This window comes from Hermetia illucens, chromosome 5, assembly GCF_905115235.1.
Source record: "Hermetia illucens chromosome 5, iHerIll2.2.curated.20191125, whole genome shotgun sequence".
NCBI classification, from domain to species: domain Eukaryota; kingdom Metazoa; phylum Arthropoda; class Insecta; order Diptera; family Stratiomyidae; genus Hermetia; species Hermetia illucens.
Genome location: NC_051853.1, coordinates 29523734 through 29543307, shown reverse-complemented (window position 1 = coordinate 29543307; position 19574 = coordinate 29523734). Strand labels below are relative to the sequence as shown.

General features: G+C 41.4%; 1 protein-coding gene and 1 long non-coding RNA gene across 4 annotated transcripts in view; one reads left to right on the top strand and one right to left on the bottom strand.

Annotated features, from left to right (window-relative positions):
* Nucleotides 1–2873: 2873 nt before the first annotated feature.
* On the bottom strand, nt 2874–8622 carry LOC119657957. Its single transcript, XR_005250184.1, has 3 exons — nt 8519–8622; nt 8366–8448; nt 2874–3251 (listed from the first exon to the last, which is right to left on the bottom strand). It is a non-coding gene; the product is annotated as an uncharacterized LOC119657957 (long non-coding RNA).
* Nucleotides 8623–9039: 417 nt separating this feature from the next.
* Nucleotides 9040–19574, top strand: part of LOC119657899 — a 182562-nt gene continuing 172027 nt past the window's right edge. For all 3 annotated transcript variants that reach the window (XR_005250182.1, XR_005250181.1, XM_038065054.1), the window contains exon 1: nt 9040–9694. The gene's annotated coding sequence lies outside the window, so the exon portion shown is untranslated. The remainder of the gene's footprint in view (nt 9695–19574) is intronic.

The window sequence follows — 19574 nt, the reverse complement described above, 5'->3', positions numbered from 1 at the left end:
TAAATAGTCGTTCGTTCGATCAAGGAGTCATTTCAGTTTCAATCGTCATTGAAGTTCCAAGTAAAACTCAAAGAAAAAAGCATGGAAGGGAGTCAAAAACGTCTACTTTTTCTATATGAATTTAAACTTGGTCACAACGCAGCGGAGGCAACCAGAAACATTTGCAGAGCATTTGGAGCTGACGCAGCAAAAGAACGAACGACACAGCGGTGGTTCGAAAAATTCCGATCAGGCGACATGACCCTCCAAAGTGAACCTCGTGGACACCCAGGACCATCGATCGACAACGACGAGTTGCGGTTGATAGTGGAATCTGATCCCCGATCATCGATTCGTGACATTGCAGAGAAAATAGGCGTACACTATTCGACAGTATTTCGGCACTTACAACAGCTTGGAAAGGTGAAGAAGCTTGATAAGTGGGTTCCGCATGAACTCAACGAGCAAAACATGGCGCTGCGAATGGAAATATCCAGTTCTCTACTCAACCGCAACAGGAACAATCCCTTTTTGCGCAGAATAGTGACATGCGATGAAAAGTGGATATTGTACGACAACCGTTGCAGATCAGCGCAATGGCTAGATGCCGATCAGCCTCCACAACACATGCCAAAACCGAGCCTTCACCCGAAGAAGGTAATGGTAACTGTTTAGTGGTCTGCATCTGGAATTATTCATTATTCGTTTTTGGAGCGTGGTGAAACAATTAATGCAGAGAAATATTGTGCCCAACTTGATGAAATGCACGAGAAATTACGTGTTCAGCGGCCTAGATTAGTCAACAGAGATGGAGTGATACTGCTCCATGATAACGCCCGACCTCATGTTTCCAGAATGACGGTCCAAAAATTAAATGAATTACGATATGAGACTCTTCCTCATCCACCATATTCACCCGACCTCTCGCCAACCGACTACCACTTTTTTAAGCATTTGGATCACTTTTTGGCGGGGAAACAATTCAGCAATGAAGTAGCTGTCAAAAGTGCCTTTGAAGAATTTCTTAGCTCTAGAAACCCAGACTTTTACGAAACTGGAATAAATGCCCTTGTATCTCGTTGGGAGAAGTGCATTGAAGCTGCTGGTTCTTATTTTGACTAATAAAATTAATTTTCATAAAAGTTATAGTTTTTTGAAATTTTACTCAAATATCCGACATTTCATTTGCAACAACCTAATAGCTTTCGTTGCTAAATTCTCAAGATTCGGCTTGAATTTCAGCCTTTGGTCAATCATGGCTCCTAGAGTCATAGAAGAAATTCTATGACTACGCGTACCAGCGCCATTTTACCGTATTGAAGGCATCCTTCACATCAAAACTGACTATCGCGCAACATTTATTGGTCTTCATTGGTTCCTCCGCAATTTTCGTCACTATACCGATCGCACTCACAATAAATCTTTCCTTTCGGAATCCGAACTTCCTATCTGAGAGGCCACCCTCCCTTCCTATAAACCATAGAAGCCTATTGAAGATGACCCGTTGGAAAAGTTCTCCAATGCCGTTTAATAGGCATATAGGCCTACAAGAAGAAGGATCACCCAAAAATTTATTTGGCTTCGGGATTAGCACAGGCTTCTGTTTCCTCCATTTTTTTTCGAGAAAATCTCTTCTACGAGGCACGTCGTGAATGTTTCAGCGAACTACCTTGGCCACTATCAGAGCTTTTTTTGAAATGCCATTTAAACCTTGGTGCTTTATTTTCGGTAACCTTCTTCGCGACTTCAGGACTTCTTCAACTGTTACCCCGGGAAATTCATCGAAATCTATCTAGACAGTGGGTAGGTTAGATTCACTGTGCATGTGAGAAGAGTGCTAATGATATCCGGCAGCATATAAGTATTGATTATCAGTGGTGAGCGTTTATACTTTATGGATGCCATGACTGCCTTGAATGCATCTCCCTATGGGTCGGAGTCCGCTTCTTTGCATAACCTGTTGAAGTGTTTAATTTTAGTTCTAGAGCTTTTTTATATCGCTTCTGCAACTCTTCAGACTCAGGTGGATTGCTGCTACGTTGACTGTATCTCCTGCGAAGTTCTCCAATTTTGGCATTCCACCAGAAGTTGGACATTCGCTTCTTGCATACAGTGCGGCGTAGCATGGTAGCGTCACATGCTTTCTGTATCCTTTCAAGAACCTGCACCACGTTTCCATCTGCATTTCCCATCGGCATCACCTGCCGTAGAAGACGTATTTCCTCCAACATTTGCTTATCAAGTTTCTTGGATGTCCAACCCGCTACTGCAGCTTTCTTGATATGCTTTTCTCCTGTCCTATACCCCATCTCGAAAATGATAGCCTGATGGTCGCCTGTATTTGGAAAAATGATATTCAAACGTCAAAATACTTCGAGCAATATGTATGCGATTTCTTGCATTTGTTTCGCGACTACCCCAACCTTCGGCCCAAGTACTAAAATCGTCAGCTATTATTATTGGGTTTTGGCGGTTTGCTTGCTTCACTTTTTGGGATTGTGGGATTGTTGGAGTCCTTCCGCGGCAGCTTGTCAATGTAGACTATTGATGTAAAGTAACCCGTTGGGAGTTGCACTTCAATAAATATAAGGTAACAAGTAAAGTTTTTGGTAATCCGGATACTTAAAATGTCTGGCAATCTGCATTTTGTTTAGTAGTGGTAGATTAGTTGCCCCGTGGATATTTGTAACGTCCAAACTGTCGTTTTCGATTAAAGCCAACCCGCAGTTGCTTGCTTTTCGGAGCACACAGTTCAACCCCCATTGAAAGGCTTCTGGGGCAACCCAGCGAAATGTTTGGAAATTAAATAAAAATTGCTCTAAAAAAAATTTTTTTTAGTTTAATTTTAATTTAATTTATTAAATATCAAATGAATTTCCCATATCAGCATAAGATCAACCATATTGCTGGTAAGCTAGTATTAATGTAGGTTAAAACCATTTGCATTCCCACTGTTGATTGTGATCACGTTTAATTGTGAGATAATAGCATTTGTATCATCTGATTTTGGATCAGTTCTTCAAGCATGCTTTAAGTTCCCGTCATAAATTGGCCCTTGTTATCCTTTGACGCTATGGCTATGTCTTTATCATTTTGGCTTTGCGAACTGGGAATTGGTGGTTCGACTTGTGCTTTTCTTTCTATCGCCTTCGAATCGCTGGGATTAGGCCAGTTTAGGTTTGATTAAATTTCGAAAATGTCCACAGTGTTACGAAAAGCGATGCGGAAAGCGATTCTCGAAAGGCAGAGCTGTCGATTCGGTAATTACAAAGCTGGAAAAAAGTAATATCAAGGTCAATTTGGCGTTGATGCATGTAAGGGAGATTGAGACTGCGGGGTCGGAAAGGAGTTGGGTGGGGTGAATTTTCGTTGTGCAACATCAAAAGGAAAGTAGCCGGAATGGTTGAGTGGTCACTAAATCACAAAGTAAGTAAAGTCCTATGATGTTTCCAAGGGGAAGTTGAGGAATGTCAACGAGAGGTACATTGAGATGGAATCGGACGAGGTACGTAGAATAAAACCAGATATTTCAAAATTGACAATGCCCTCCAATTGCGATTTGAAGTGAAGCTTATCGTGAACTTTACACCGGGGTCTTGATAGGGGCTCGAAAATAATAGAGGTTTTCCACCAACAGAGGGGAAAAAGAAAGTTGGGGAGGATTTGGTTGAGTAACACATTCGCTGATGTTTAGTGTCAGCTTACTCAGCGCAGTAGAGATGAAACAGTTGCAAATATGATAGTTTGAGGTCGTCTGAGCAGAGTAATCACAGGCAGGTGAAGAAAGAGAGAATATAAAGGAACCTACTATAGTGGGGACCGGGAACTCCAAACAGAAAGAAGAAACAACGGGATGATCAACTTATAAAAGCTACACAATTAGATTAGTTAAAAAGGTAGAAAGTGAGCCATGTCACAGCTAATGGCGGGGAACTGCATTAAGAGAGTTTGGAAAGTTGCCTCTTATTGTTGATAGAGCCAAAGACTTTAGAGAAAGTAGCATAAATAACGCATACTCCTTTTTCTCTTTTCTTTTAGCCTTTGTCCCGTTCACAAACGAGGTCTGTGCATCGTAATCGGTTTCGCCATTTTGTTCTAGCAAAGGGCGACAGGGCGGACGACACTGCGGGCGATTCTTCTCATGATGTTTTACTATGAGAAAACCGCGCAGCGTGTTTTTCGTCAGTAGTTCCGTAGTTCTTAACAAACCTAGCTTTATTTATGATTGTTTGAACGATTTCGCGAATACGGTTGTCAAGAATGCGTTCAAAAATCTTCATTGTATGAGACAGCAACTGGATCGGACAGTAATGCTGATAATCAGGTCAGATGATGTTTTACCTTCCTGAATAAACCGATTGAAAAACTTATTGAACCCCAAATGTTGGGTGCCAGCTCTTCGCTTTTCAGAGCTCAGACGCGATGTCATCAGGTCCTGTTGTTTTCTCCAATTTCATTCGTTTTATTGACATACCTCATGCTATGAATTGAAACATTAAGTGACAAAGTTGGTAAAATCGAGTAAGTTGAAGGTGATAGACCGATGTTTAGGGAAGTTATGTTACTTGGCCAAACAATCGCTGAAATATATCTCTAGGATTTAGAGATAATAGGAGAAGAGTGCAATAGGATGGTGGTTGCCATTTAAAGTAAAGTCTCTTTGCAAAAGTGTGGAAAATAGTACAATTTGCAAGATTTATTGCAAACTGTTTTTAGAGAGGGGGTGGGATGCATTGTTTACAATTAACCATGAACAGGTTAGGTAACCCTTCGGAATCAAATCGCAAATTTATCAATGAGCGACTCAACAAGCAGAGAGAGGAGGAGAGGAACTCAAACAGTCTACACTGAGAATAAGTGTAGAAGAAGCAGAGGCAAAGGAAAATGTGATGGTGAAGTAAGAACAAAGTAAGTTGCAGTATTACTTAGAGAAATTGGTAGTGCAGAAAAGAAAAGTGATAAACATAAGGGAAGGTAAGTAGGATTACGGTAATTGCGAATGTGAGGTTAATACGGCTTGAAATATTGACTTACAAAAGCCACCTCAACGCTCGTCAGTTAGATACAAGCGCAAACACGAAGAGTAAGAGGGGACGTAGTTGGGGAGAAATAGGAAAAGATGGTGAAAAGTGTGCTGAGAACTTGATCGTATGACAAATTAGCTAATCTGATTCCGTTTGATTAATGGTAAAGTTACGTTGAGAGCGTCGAGGTTGGTATTTGAAGAATAGAGCTCTGTTTCGAATTCAAAGAGTGGATGATGAGTGCCAATGTTAACAAAAGGGGATGTACAAGGAAATAAAATAATAATTCTTGGTATAGTATACAAATAAGGGGCAAGCACAGAGGATGTATAGATAAGAAGCAGGGGACTAAACAGTGTTAGGAAAAGAGATACGTAAAGGCCTCCTTTCACGTTTAGTTTGGCCTGTCAGTTACGCCCGAAGAGTTTGCATTTGACTGGTAGCCGTAACGTGGATGGGATGCAGTTGATCTGTCAGCTTTGACTGTTCAGGCGACGGTGATCGAATGAAAAATATTTTGGCCAACCGGCCAAATATGTTTGCTTAGGCTGTGAGCGAGGATTTCATGTTTGTTTAGGCTGTGAACAAGAATTTTATAGACATCTTTGTCGCTGATGAACATTTTTAATAAATGTTCACACACAAAAATACCTGAATTTTTCGTTTGAAGGACTGCCACGTCCAGAGTTGAAATAATGATGTTGCGGCTTGCCAGTACATGGATGGTGCAATCAGTTCAACTGGCGGTGGGGTGAATTGCAGGCTCTTCAGGCGTAATTGACAGGGCGACAGGAACGTCGATGGCGGGGTTAAGTAAGGTAAGTGGAACTAGAGGAGGAGAAGATAGGTTCCGTAAAGAAGCGATGTTTAATTAAAATAGTTTTCATGAAAAAACCACGAAAACTGATAATGATTTGTCGGACTGGTTATCCGGTCCTTGTAACGTCGACATTTGTTAAGATTTACTTTTATTCCAAAAAGAAGTTATAATGGGTTCTGATGACGTTCCGGTTCCATTGTAAATATCTTGATTTAAACAATGTCACATTGTATTTCCGTACCAGGTTCTGGAGAAGAAAACTTGTGAATTGCTAGTCATTGACTGCTGGATTGCCATGACTTAGGCTTACTGGCTATGATTCTCATCGATTCGTTTTGTATAATGAAGTAGTTTAACTGTCAGCTTTTTTCCTTTAGTCTTTCTCCTGTTCAGTAGCGCAGTCGGTTCGTCTCGTCATCGGTCAAAATTTGATCCGGATGTAATCGAGAGGCTCTCAAATCACCATCTAGTATATCGAACCATTGCTATTTCGGTCGACCTTTTTGTATTTTTGCATTGATTTCGATATTTAAACCACTTTCAGTTAATGAGTTGTTGTCATCTGTCGATGTAACACCATATCGATACCGGATGTCCTTATTTCGGATGCAATCATGGCGTGTTGATATCAATGATGCAAAGCAGCATCTTCGTTTCCATTACCACAAGGTGGTTTTCATTGTCTTTAGTAGACGACTAGCACTCAGAACCACGCACAGCGGCAAATTTTGAATTATAATGTTGTTTTTGTAAGCAGAAGTAAAACCTGAGGGTTTACTTCCATTGCTGTAAGATTTCGTATCTGCCGAGAATTCATCATCATCATCATCATCAACGGCGCAAGAACCGGTATTCAATCTAGGCCTGTCTTAATAAGGAACTCCAGACATCCCGGTTTTGCGCCGAGGTCCACCAATTCGGTGTCCCTAAAAGCTGTCTAGTATCCTGGCTTACATCATCGTTCCATCCCAGGCAGGGTCTCCATCATATTCTCTTTCTTCCATAGATATTGCCTTGACTTTTCGAGCAGGATCATCCCCATTCATACGGATTTGATTCACAACTTGACGGTCATGGTATCGTCCATAGTTTCCGTCGTTATTTGGGCTACGGAATCGCCCATCCTCATGTAGGAGGCCAAAAATTCTTCGGACGATTCTTTTCTCGGACGCGGCCAAGAGTTCGCAATTTTTGTTGCTAAAAACCCAAGTCTCCGAGGAATACATGAGGATTGGAAAGATCAATGTATTGTGCAGTAAGAGCTTTGACGCGATGGTGAGACGTTTCGAACGTAATCTTCGGCCCTAAATAGGAGAAATGATCAACAGTTTCAAAGTTGTAGTCTCCTATCTTTATTTTTCCCGTTTAACCAGTGCGGTTTGATATTGTTGCTTGGTTTTTCGTGTTAACGTTGTCATCATATATTTTGTCTTACCTTCATTGATGTGCAGCCCAAGATCTCGCGCCACTTGCTCGATCTCGATGAAGACAGTTTGTACAAGGCGTACTACGAGGTGGGTCGTTCTTCCCATGATGTCGATATCGTCAGCATATGATGATCGGTTGCTGATTTGCCTAGAGTGAAGCCTCTTTGGTATGGACTAGTGATGTTCTGGGCGTATGGGGCTATCCGACCTAACAATATAGCGGAGAATATCTTATAGATGGTACTCAGCAATGCGATTTCTCAATAATTGCTGCGCTGCGTGATATCCCCCTTTTTATATATAAGACAGATAATGCCTCGTTGCCAGTCCTCAGGCATTGACTCGCTGTCGCACATCTTGAGCATAAGTTGATAAACGGCCGGGGGTAATTGGTCGCCCCCATATTTAACTATAATTCGGCTGTAATTCCATCGGCTCCTGGCGACTTATGATTTTTAAGTCAATGAATTGACTGTTTCTTCCATACTTGGTGGTGGCAGTATTTATCCGTCGTCTTCAGTTGGCGAGACCTCCAACTCGCAGATATTCTGGCTGCTGAGCAGTTCATCAAAGTACTCAACCCATCCCTCCGATATGCCTATGCTGCTGGAAATCAGATTTCCCTCATTGTCTCGGTAGGATGGGCCTTGAGGTGTGTAAGATTTGTAAGGTTTCATCCTGCTAGCTTGTTAGTGAAACTTCCTATACTTTCCCTTTGACCACTGAGAATTACCAGTTCGTAAATCACCATTGTAAACCACAGCAAAGAAAAGGAATTGAAAAAAAAATCAAAAGAAAAGTTGATCGAACTGAATGGTGGAATGTGGTAAATATTATTTTTGATCTAAATATCCGGGACTGGAAATTTCATACACGTGTAACGCGAGCCCTTGTAATTACTGTGAATATGATTTTTTTTCTCGAATGAATCACTCTCTAAGATTGCCTCGATTCAAGCCAAAATGTGTCTCCGCCGAAAATAAATCGACTCGGCTGAACTGCAGTAATGACGCGTGTTCGGTTGCTGACACCCCATCGTTGCCTCGTCCACACTCCACGCATTGTTTGCTAACCAAGTCATAAAACGCGACTAAAGTAATTAATTTAATGCGTACCTACACCCTTAGAGGACTGTTCCTGAGAGCAGGATCAAAAAGTGAATCGCCTGAGGGAATGTGATGCTGTGCAGGCATTCGTACTGTGGATACATAATAAAGCTAGGTGATATCGAATCTAAACAGAGAATTAGAGAAGCTTGGTTCTGATACCTCCAGACCAAAGCGCTGACTACAGCTTGCACTTCTTTCACTAGCTCACTTGCTCCCGCTGGCTCTTCGGTCTCCGTCCACGAACTCTGTCGACTGACTCCCGCTCTGCCACTGACTTGCGCATTCCACAGTTGGGTACGTATGTTGAGAAGAAGAGAATGGGGTACCCTTCGCTGCATTGGGATTCTAGTATATGGGACGATATCACTGCAAATTCCGAGAGACGCACGACACTGGTCACTGAGGTGAAGTTGACTGCAGTTCTTGGCTCCGGGTATCAGCTGAAATTTGGCAGTGATGTCCTTTTAACCCATTGCCTGCCGGAATGCTTCACTCTCCCTGTAAATATAGATTGCACGCAAGACGGGAACGAGTCGAAGAAACGTCTGAATTCTTGAGACCAAACTCCGTAACTGCATATGCGCTACCCACGAAGGGGCCGGGACGAGATGGCCAAGTTACTCTTTACACTGAAATCCAACTCCGCCGTACGAGGAACTGGTTCGACAACTTTTCTTCAGTTCAACACGGGCGGTCGTTGTGTTTAGGTGTTGGTTTCGGAGAGTGGTTGAGTGCTAATTTATTGTGCGCCTGGAGACGAATTTTATGGAATTTGAATAATACATGAAATCAGAATGTAAAGAGGAAAATTATCTAGAAACTGCTTTGATACTCTAAAAATATTTGAATGTGAAAAAAAAAAAATTAATGAAAAATTTCAGATTTGATAGTAGCACAATTGGCTGAAAGGAAAGTAGTGCTATCAGTAATTTCTCCCTGTGCTAAGTTATTCATAAATCCCAACTAATTTAAAGGATTTTTGTGTGGTGAAGGAAAAGCGGAAGGAAATTATCCTCCTACATATTACAGTGTTACTTGGAAACATAGTGTAGTTGAAAGCGAGTTGTATCTATTAGTAACGGGTAATTAAAACGAAAGTATTTATCGAAGTAGTGAAGTGTATTCTTGGAAATGTAAGGTAGATTTCGTTCGGGTAATCCACCTCAATAATGTTCTGAGCAACTGTGAGTGTTCTTATAAACTAGACGAAAGTTTATTCCCACGTTAGGAGTCTTTACACCGAATCCGGTAACAGTGAAGGACATCAACTGCAGCTCCGCGGAGACTGAACTTTGAACACGGCGCCAACGATAGACGACATCAAAACGCTATAGAGTATGTGGAAAACAATATAAACTTATATAGTCCCAATACATACTGTTTCTAAAGGCAGGGTCCACCTTATCTACCTAGATAAGGAAGCAATTTGTCAGTTATCCGTAACACCATGCCGGTTCCTATCTGCTCTGAAAAAGGGCAGAAAGTTGCCTCCCTTTCAGTCATAAATTCTTCCTCTTAATCGGATTACAAAATACTGCCTTATGCGGTGGTGATTTCGCAGTTCCTGGATTGTCAGGAAATTATTGTCCGCCTCTGATTTTTCAGTTCATCCTCTATTTTCACTCTCGTCACATCCTTACGCTCGATTTGCCAACACCCCTCCTGCGTCTCCACTATCCTACCCGTATATCTGCTTTTTCCTTCCTGGTGGCTGTTCAATTTTCCGGGGTAGTCTAGACTGTTTTTGGTGTGTTTTGAATCCTTGCTCCACTACAATTGCTAGTCAGGCTTATTTCATTCTTGTTGTGAGTGAGGAAAACTCAGTTGTTGCCATTGTCATTTTTCATCTAGTGTTCGGGAAGGATAAGGAAGAAAGCCCTGAGAACTATAACGTCGCATCCCTAAAGGCTGCTTGTGTTAACTCGAAGGAAATGAGATAGGATAAGTTCAACACTTTACTCTGAATTGGATTTTTTTTATTGTGTTTAGAACGGTAAGTTTTGCAATTTTGTACTATTACCTTATCCTTTTTATTTCAATCAAATAAAAGGAATTTGTGTTAGTTGAGCGTTTCGTGAAGAGGTTTTTGGTTACGTTTAATGGGAATATGCTCTCTAATTAGATTTCATGTGTGTAATTAGCTAGGGTAATATTAGATACGTGAGGGTTAGTCGGGGCTAATCTTGCCTTTCTTGTGTTGATTGGCTAATTACTCTGACATTTTCTCAACTCCGATCGGAATAATAATCACAGGCTGCACCTTTCGTTCCATGTAAACGTGCTTTCAGAATGGCTACAGTGAAGTAACGCAATTCACTGCCATGGAATTGAGGCGTGAATTAAATGGTTGTTTGCTTTTTGTAATGTATGCCGTGTAAAATAAACGGCGCCCAATGTGGTAACGATTTTGCCATGAGCGTGAATATGTAGCTAATTAAGAAAGAAATGAGCATGAGCTGCCTTCAAGGTTGAATCGAAATGTTAATAATGGGAAGATCTAGTTTATGATATGAAGGCTGTTGGATTTGAATGTTCATATGGGTACCTTTCAAGAACAACACTTATTCAGAATTATCCAAGACGGGGATATAAAATATTTGTGTTTTTCTCTTTCGGTTGGTCGAAGTTGACGTAAAGTATGGAGCTATCTCAAGGACCTAAACAGATGCTAAAATTGGCCGTGAAAGTCCAGCTATTGGACACTTCAACCCTTCAACCCGTTTTGTAAAACCCCACATCTACTTTAACCGATGCGTGGGATCGTACCAGAACTTAAAATGCTAATAACAAGGGAAAAATTCCCTCTGATCTAGAGGAGGTGCAGCTTTTAAGGTTCTCGGTCTTCCTTGTCATCTTCAGGCCATAAAAGGTATCCCTTATACCCTTTATTTGGAACATCACAGTTGTTTCTATAAATGGCGCCCAATGTGGGGCCCAAGTGGTCCTGTGAAAGATGACTTTTTTTCGACTTCCAACTGCGTTTTAGTGTATCAGATAAGAATAAAAAACAATATTTCGTCAACTTTGTTTCCCACTAGGCCCCACATTGACTAACAAATCAACACCAACTTTTGTGACAATTTGTAAATATCTAGTGAATTGAGCGATGATTAGAGACTATCCTTGTTGGTCGAAGTTGACCTGAAAGTTGGAGCTATCTCAAGGACTTAAGCAGATAGTTTGACCGTGAAAGTCCACTTGCAAATACTGAAGCTATTGGACACTTCAGCCCTTCACCCCCTTTTGTAAAACTTCACATCCACTTTAACCGATGCGTGGGATCGTACCAGAACTTAACATGCTAATTACAAGGGAAAATACTCTCTGATCTTGAGGAGGTGTCGCTTTTGAGGTTCTCGGCCTTACTTTCATCTTCAGGCCACGAAAGGTCTCCCTTATACCTTTTGTTTGGAACATCGCAGAAGTTTTTACAAATGGCGCCCAATGTGGGGCCCAAGTTGACTTGTGAAAGATGACTTTTTTCCAACTTCCAACTTCGTTTCAATGTATCAGATGAGAATAAAAAACAATATTTCCTCAACTTTATTCCCAATTAGGCCCCACATTGGGCGCCATTTTTTAGTGATCAGATAGACTTTGCGATAAGCAGAGGCCATACTAGTTTGCTACAGTTGACCTAAAAGATAGAGCTATCCTAAGAGCCTAAAAAGATGGCGTAATTGACCATGAAGCTCGGCCAGTAAATATTGAAGCTCCCGGCGAGTCGCACTTCCAAACCCCTGCTTCGGATCAGGACGTCTACAGTGATAGAGTCGAGAATTAAACATTACCATTTCGAGAATGAAGTATGGAGCAGTTCAACCATTGCGGTACATTAGCACACGCTTCTCGTTGTTAAATATTACACGACAAAGCATGCTCACAGGGATGACATCTATCCGCACCAAATCTAAACCCTTCTGGACTTTATTCAACCGAAACAACGTTCTGGACTTGCTTCCACTAGATAACAGATATACTGTCAGCTGACGATCAAAAAACGTCAGAATTGATCAATTGCGTTATACCGAGGGGCTAAAATCGTGACCTACCAGAGGTCTGCTACGATCTTTCTTCAGAGCATTCTCCGGTGATAACAAAAACCTCTAAATGTTCTAAATCTGAAGTTATCTTTGGCAGGTTCGTTATTAAATCTTCTAATTCACTCAAATTTCACAACTTAAATAGTGCTCAAAATTGAAACTGATGGTCGAAGCGGTATTGGTTTTTACAACAAAGGACTCTGTGCCAAGGCGAATAAGCCAACGCTTAAATTAGCTGCGTCTTGCCAAACACCAAGTGAGGGAAGAATATCAAAAACACAGGTCTCAATCGAAACAATATTAGTTAGCAGCGGCTGTGAGAAAGCTAGTGAGAGCTCTCAGATAAGATCGAGAATCAAGTTTTCAACTTATTTATCCCATTTTCATTCAGCAGGGAAAGAAAAGTGATTCGGAAGAAGGTCCAATTTACCGTCCGATTTGACTGTTACCTTATCCCGTGAGGGCAGTCACGACATCGTTTATACCACCACGAGCCGCATCAGATTCTATGGGCTTATCACTTGAACAGCATTAAATGTGATGCTAATGAAGCTAAGATACAGTATCACTGTAATCGGCGGAAAAACAAACAATCCCACCAAACAAAATGAGTGGAAGGCCTACTCTCTACAAAGGAATAAATAGGAGACATATACGTCCAATTTGTCAAGAACTGCTGTTACTCAAGGAGAAACACTGTGAGAGAATCGCGCACTGTACACTGGATCTGGAGAAGACGTTTGGCCGATAAGGCTCACATCTTACCGGAATGTAGTTTGTCAGTTCACCTCGAAATTCAACCACCTAAGCAGTTAAAGCAAAGCGACTTTTAGATTTTATCAACATTAAATTAGGGATTGTGTATTGAGGATTCCAAATAACGTTCATTGAAGCAAGTTTCACTCCATTCCAATGGTATGGCTTATTGTTACGTCCTGAAAATGTATAGAGAGCCAAAAAGAAGTTCGCTATACAAAAGTCCATAAAACTATATCTTTTTACCGTCGAAGAAACTTAATATTTATGCTAAATCAAGTTCCCAAAATATATTTTATGATCCCAAATGAAAGATAAAAAAATGTACATGAAATTGCAACACCAGGCTTCCACACTCCAAGGATTAATCTTCTTTGAATGCCAACACAGTTCCCATCAATGTTGGAAAAAATAAAAATAAATAATAATTTTCCAATGAAGTATCTCAGCTAAGTGGCTTTTCATTTAAATTTAATCTGTATAAGAAATAGCCGTGAGGTGGAAATGTTTTAAATTGTCGCTAAGAGTATAAATATAAGTAGCAATTATCAGATGGTGGTCCAAGCATCCTTGCATAGTAAAGGAGATGTGTCCTCGGATAGTGAATGCTGTAGGCATGCAGGAAAATCCCGGCCATACCGCCATAGCGTACCTAATATTATGAAAATGTAACTCTTATTGCATCGAGGTATTTAATAGACCGACAGGGGATTGCCTACGACCAAACTATAGGATGAGAGAGCAGATCTTTTGAGCCTTATCAACTCCTCAGAGGGTAACAGCGCCTTTCTAAAGTTATGGGGGGGGGGGGGGGGTTTGCCCATCTTTTCGACTGAGACACCACAATCGGAGCTATTCTGTTACCCAGAAATTTGGGCATCAAAGTCGTGGAGGCAGCTGCATTATCAAGCACTGGGCTCACAATAGTTGTAAATAGTTTTACAGATCTCTCAGGTTTTAATCCTCATGAGAAACCTATGGCAAAGTTTACTACCTTCGAAGCCTCTTTCGCATTTATGATTGTATTGTTTATGTGATCTTTCCGGGATAGGGATTTCGCAATTGTCCTGCCTGGAAATGTTATCTCCGGTTCCTGTTTTAGAGGGAACTGATGTCCCGAAATTCTATACAGTTTGTCAGTATTTCTCCTAAAAACAATGACGCTAGACTTATCTGCGTTCACTGGAGTTTCAGGGTGTTACATTTGTCCACAAAAAGGTCAACCTGTTTTCGTAGTAGCCTTTCCTCCTGATCATCTCTTCTACCCATAGCAAGGATGATAAAGCGAGCTGCGTTTTGGTAGATGTCAGTTGAGTCATCGAGTTTGGAGTGAAGCGAGGTTGTGTACAGACTGAATAATACCGGACTTAAAACACTTCCTTGGGGTAGGCCGCCGTTTACCAAGCACGACCACTCATCCAACGTCAGCTCCCTATATTGCAGAAAGCGCAGGGTCCAAGAGTATATGTCAGATGGCACGTTTTTCTCTCACATAGTTTCGACAAAGAGGAAGAGATCCACTCTTTCGTATACTTTGCTAATGTCAAAAAACACCGCTTTCACGACTCAGTCCAAACTTCTGTGTATACATCTATAAAAATGACGGAAACATGAAACTGTAAATCCGTCACAATATACTTCCTTACGTAGTAAAAAGTAATTATTACATAGCATAAAAATATGTACATGTTTCAAAACTCCTCTTAAAACTGCGTCCATGTAGCAACATACAGGACGAGGGACATCTTCGATAGAATATTCAACCCAATTTGTTAGTAAGGACGCAAAGTTTCCAATACTCAACAACGGAAATTAAATACCCGACTAAAATTTCTTTACAAACAGGGCAAATTTGAAGAACATGTACCCTACTCCCTTCTGATTACAAAGGAAGCTTAGCCATTCCATTTTTTTTTTGTTATACTATTTATTCGAAAACTTCATACTATGCACTAATACGAGTATATTAGTTTCAACTTGCTTACAAGTCCTTCTCCTTCCAAACTTGAGAAAAAGTTTAAAAGTTATTATTGAAACGGGAATATAAAATGTAATAAATAGACATAATTATCGAAGGATATGAATCCATAGGAGAGTTTTTCAATTCTGAAGAAATTCAAGTTCCTGTTTTATTATATAGTTGGATGACTATAGATGAAAATGATATTGATTAATTCGAAATGTTCACTATCCGTCTTTGTTGCAAATGGCGTCCAATGTGGGACAGGTTTAAAGTACATGCTGTATTTTAATAAATGTCATGAAAAGGGTTGAAGGAGCAAGGATTCGACCCATTACCTAAACTGTCCGTATTGATCTGCAGGGGCCTAGTACGCGCGAAATTCTAGTATTGATCCTACATAATACGCAATGTAGCCAATCCTGTCTACTTAACAAATGGTGAGTTCTCTACTCCAAACAATATACTTTTTCAAACGACGATCGGAGCATTTGTCTAGCTCGGTAGTGGATGCGCTTCGGAAGGGTGCCTAATCTGGTATTTAGTACTTCGGCTTTATAACGTATTCGTCAACGAACACGTGTCTTAAATCGGGGGCATCCAAAAGGGTTTACAATCCAGGATTAATCTGAAACCGAAACGGGGGGCGTGTGGAGACAACCATTGTGAGCTTTGGCGTTTGGTTTCCAGGCCGTATTGGAAAAATCGACTCTTATCGCCTGTAATAACTCGATCAAGCAGCGTGGGATCGTTTTTCACTTGTTCCAAACAGTCTTTTGCAACGGTCATTCGATCCTGCTTTTGCTCCTCAGAAAGGTGCATATCACTTTAAAGTAAATAGTCGGCAGCACAAAGTGTAACCAAATCATCATCAACGGCGCAACAACCGGTATCCGGTCTAGACCTGCCTTAATAAGGAACTCCAGACATCCCGGTTTTGCGCCGCGGTCCAGCAATTCGATATCCTTAAAAGCTGTCATCTTAGGCAGGGTCTGCCTCGTCTTCTTTTTCTACCATAGATATTACCCTTATAGACTTTCCGTCCTGGATCATCCTCATCCATACGGATTAAGTGACCCGCCCACCGTAACCTATTGAGCCGGATTTTATCCACAATTTGACGGTCATCGTATCGGTCATAGATTTCGTCATTGTGTAGGCTACGGAATCGTCCATCCTCATGTAGGGGGCCAAAAATTCTTCGGAGGATTATTCTCTCGAACGCGGCCAAGAGTTCGCAATTTTTCTTGCTAAGAACCCAAGTTTCCGAAGAATACATGAGGGCTGGCAAGATCATATTCTTGTACAGTAAAAGCTTTGACCCTATGGTGAGACGTTTCGAGCGGAACAGTTTTTGTAAGCTAAAATAGGCTCTATTGGCTGGTAACAACCGTGCGCGGATTTCATCATCGTAGCTGTTATCGGTTGTGATTTTCGACCCTAGATAGGAGAAATTGTCAACGGTCTCAAAATTGTATTCTCCTATCCTTATTCTTCCTGTTTGACCAGTGCGGTTTGATGTTGTTGGTTGTTCTTGCATATGAGTTCCACAACATCTTTCATAACGAACTCCCGGCTTCTGACTCTTTTAAAAATTATTGTGTATTTTACAGAACTGAGGGTTCTCTCAGGGAATCAGATACTTTCTCAGTCAATTGGTGCGATCTGCCATCAAATTTAATTGGACTCAGAGTTGTCTCAACCCTATTAACAAATAGTGTCAGCAGGTCAACCCCAGTCCCCTTTACCATCGCTCGTTAGGAGGTTTTTTTTCAATCACGATTACCATATTCGTAATCATCCTAAACTCAGCATATCAGGTTTCGGCATTCATTTAGTTCGTCTCTTTTTCATTAGTTGTGAACTATAGGATACGTTGAAATAGTTTTTTTTTCATTCCAAGGAAGTCTACCTTCATTATACGGGTCACTAACTTCTTACTCTGCACATCCCCAAAATACTAGAGAAATAAAAATATTTTCATGCCAGGAATAGAAACTTAAAATCCTTCCTAGGAAGCGATAAAAGTGAAGAAGAAAGTTACCCTTTAAGATTTGGAAGAGAGGGCAACCAATTCCAATGCAAGGCTGAAAATGTATTTCTGGGTATTTTGGAATGCGTTTGCCAAAAATTTGGTTGCTTGGTTTTCACTCTGGATATTCCTGTACTGTATTCACCACAGCAACACCGTTCTTCCTCTTCTTTTCATTAGTTTTTGTTCCCTTCACTTGAAGGCCTCGTCTTGATCGATTTCGCCATTTTATTTTATCAAAAGCCTGATCTAGATGCAATCGCGAGGCTTTCAAATCCCCACACAGCCTATCAAACTACCGCAGTTTTGACTGGTCTTTGGGTCGCTTACCATCGACTTCGATGTTCAGACCAATCTTGGCAAGTGAATTTTGTGGCCACACCACCGAAGGCTGGTGCTCGGAGGTGTTGGTGAGGAAGACGGGGAGGCAACCCTGTCGGCCAAACCAAAACCAATGGCCCGGTGGTGGCACCGGGAAATGCTATACTCATTTTAGCTTGCCGGCCGTGATGCAGGAAACGAATGCTCCAAAGGCCTAATCAGGGCGATCAGACCCGAGAGGGACTCATCTAAAGTGGCAAATTGGTTACGAAACCTCACCAGGGGTGTGCTAGTACCATGGGAATCGAGATAGCCCCTGGACTCTCAGACTTCGGGTCAACTCCGGTTGTATGTGCGTACAGCTCGGTTATTTGCCGTTGGCCCCCTAGTGGGCGCTTCATAGGGGTTGTCCTTTATGCTCAAACGAGAAGAGATCTTCGGGTCTCGTCGTGGTGTTGCGTTTCAACAAGGGTGCCGTACTCCTTAGTTCGGTAGAGTTTTGGGTAGGTCTTGCATCCACCAGTATGAATGTTAAGCCATGCACTTGGTATAGACTGGTACCGTTGTTGCTTGTCTCAACGGGACTCTGATTCAATCCGTGTCTTAAGAAGACCATGGGATTAAGTCGTGCAGACAGGTTCTCACGTAAAACCCTCAAGGACTCACCACCGAAGGCCTCTTTTGCAATTTTTCCATGATTAGTGCAACCTCATATTGATCACCGATGTCCTCATTTCGGATGTGATCAGGGCCTATTATGCGACTAGTTCAGTGCAACATCTTCATCTCCATCCAACTCAGATCACCAGTTTGAGGGGTCTTCGTATACGCTGGATGGGGATTTAAAAGTCTCAAGATTGCACCCAGATCAGGCGTTCGATAGAGCCAAATGGCGAAACTGATCACGACGAACCGACCTCGCTTGTGACGTAAACCAATGGGCAAACAATTGAAGGCTTGAAACAACTTATTTACCGGGATGGTGGCATTGAAATGAGATTGCTACACGGGTAAGGTTTTTCTCCAGTGTCATATATGAACAGCATATGGGAAATGTCAATGATTCTAGTTAGTGTGGTTGAAGGTCTCTGAAGAATACAATTTACAAAACTTATATACGCTTCCCTATAGTTAAGCTCTTGTGTGCTCCGTAAATAGTAGGTAAGAACAATCACCAAAGAAGCTATGTAGGGTAAATACGGTATTTGAGGATAACTTGAGAGTAAAACTAATTAGTTTGAACATGAATGAAAAAAACTTGACATTAACTTATTATATATCGATAAACTCATTCAATAAAATTTCCATTAGCTGCAATAACCTCCTCGATCCGGGTCCGGAAACGATTGCATGCCCGAATCAAATGCTCCTTGTTCATATTGACCATAACGGTATTAATTGCAGCCTTCAGAGAAGAAATAGTGTTATGAGGATGTTTGTTGGTTTCACGCTCAACTACACCCCATATGTAATAATCTAGAGGATTAAGGTCTGGGGAGCTAGGTGGCCATAAGTTCGGTGTTATGTGGTCATGGAAATTTTCAACCATCCAATCTTGTGTCGCCATCGCTTTGTGTGAAGGAGTCTTGTTGAAAGATGTAAGAGCTGTCACCGCGAACACTATCAATCCAGGGTTTCAGTACTGTCTCTAAAACCTCGCTGTATGCAGCAGAATTCACTCAAAGTCCATGAGTAAATAGGTGAGGTGGCATGACATGTCCTTTGTTGCTCACAACACCCAAAACCATAACAGTAGCTAGAAACTTCATATGCATTTGAACAGGAACGTCTGTAGGATCGTAACAGAGCCATCTGTCATTTCTGCGGTTGGCCTTTTGGTCTTGGTCAAAATTTTTTTCATCAGAAAAAAACCTTAACATCTCAGACGCTTCAGCATGTTTAATTTTATTTAGAAGTCGTTTTGATCGAATAACTCGCTGTCCCCGTGTTTGCTTCGACATAAACTGTCATCTGCGCAAAACGTAGGATTTATACCGGGGTTTTTCTTGAACCAGTCGACGGATAAGACGGTCAGAAACATTAAGCTCCCTCGCAAGGGCCCTCTTTGTTTTTAAAGGGTCCTCGTCAATGATTATTTGCACT